General features: G+C 59.8%; 1 pseudogene; it reads left to right on the forward strand.

Moving 5' to 3' along the window:
• The first annotated feature begins 413 nt into the window (after window positions 1–413).
• On the forward strand, window positions 414–552 carry LOC119327086 (annotated as a pseudogene).
• Window positions 553–896: the final 344 nt, after the last annotated feature.

The following is an 896-nucleotide window of genomic DNA, read 5'->3' on the forward strand; positions in this document are numbered from 1 at the left end:
CCCTCTCTGGCCAGATCACTGAACGCCTCACCCGAACAAACTACATCCTATGGAGAACTCAGATCACACCTCAGCTTCGGGGGGCAGGGTTCTTCGGCTACGTAGACAGGAGCATGCCGGAGCCGGCCAAGGTCGTCGCCAGCAAGGACAAGGATGGCAAGGAGGAGTCCATCCCCAACCCGATTCACTCGGTTTGGATCCGAGAGGATCAGCAGGTGCTTGTGCAGGTGACGTCGATCGCCCACGCGCACGAACTCTGGACAGCATTGGCGAGCATGTTCTCGTCCACATCGCTGTCCCGCGTCAACAACATCCGCGCGTCGCTCACGAACGCACAGAAAGGACAGCAGTCGGTGGCCTCCTACTTCGCATCCATGCGGGGTTTCGCCGATGAGCTAGCTGCAGCAGGCAAGCCCCTGCAAGATGATGAGTTGATCTCCTACATCCTCAACGGGTTGGATATGGAGTATCAACCGCTCGTCTCCGCCCTCGACGCTCGGATCGTCCCTGTCACCCTTGATGAGTTGTTCTCTATGATGAGCAATTTTGATCAACGGGTGGCCATCTTCCAAGGAGCAGCGCAGGAGGCGGCTTCAAATCTTCTGCCAACGCTGCCACCCGCGGCCGTGGCGGGGGCTCACGTCATCGAGGCCCTCCGCGGAACAGCAAGGGCAAGAGCAACGGCGGCGGAGGCAACAGCAGCAACAACTCCGCACGCCACGGCGGCGGCGGTCGGCCCTCCTACACCAACAACAGGGGCCGGCGCAATGGCAGCTCCTCCAACAGCAGGTCTCGCCCCGACACAATCAGATGCCAAATCTGTGGGAAGCCGGGCACTCTGCCAAGGACTGCTGGTACCGCTTTGATGAGGACGATGATGATTCTTCTCAAGATGA

Source organism: Triticum dicoccoides, chromosome 6B (genome assembly GCF_002162155.2).
Source record: "Triticum dicoccoides isolate Atlit2015 ecotype Zavitan chromosome 6B, WEW_v2.0, whole genome shotgun sequence".
Lineage (NCBI taxonomy): Eukaryota > Viridiplantae > Streptophyta > Magnoliopsida > Poales > Poaceae > Triticum > Triticum dicoccoides.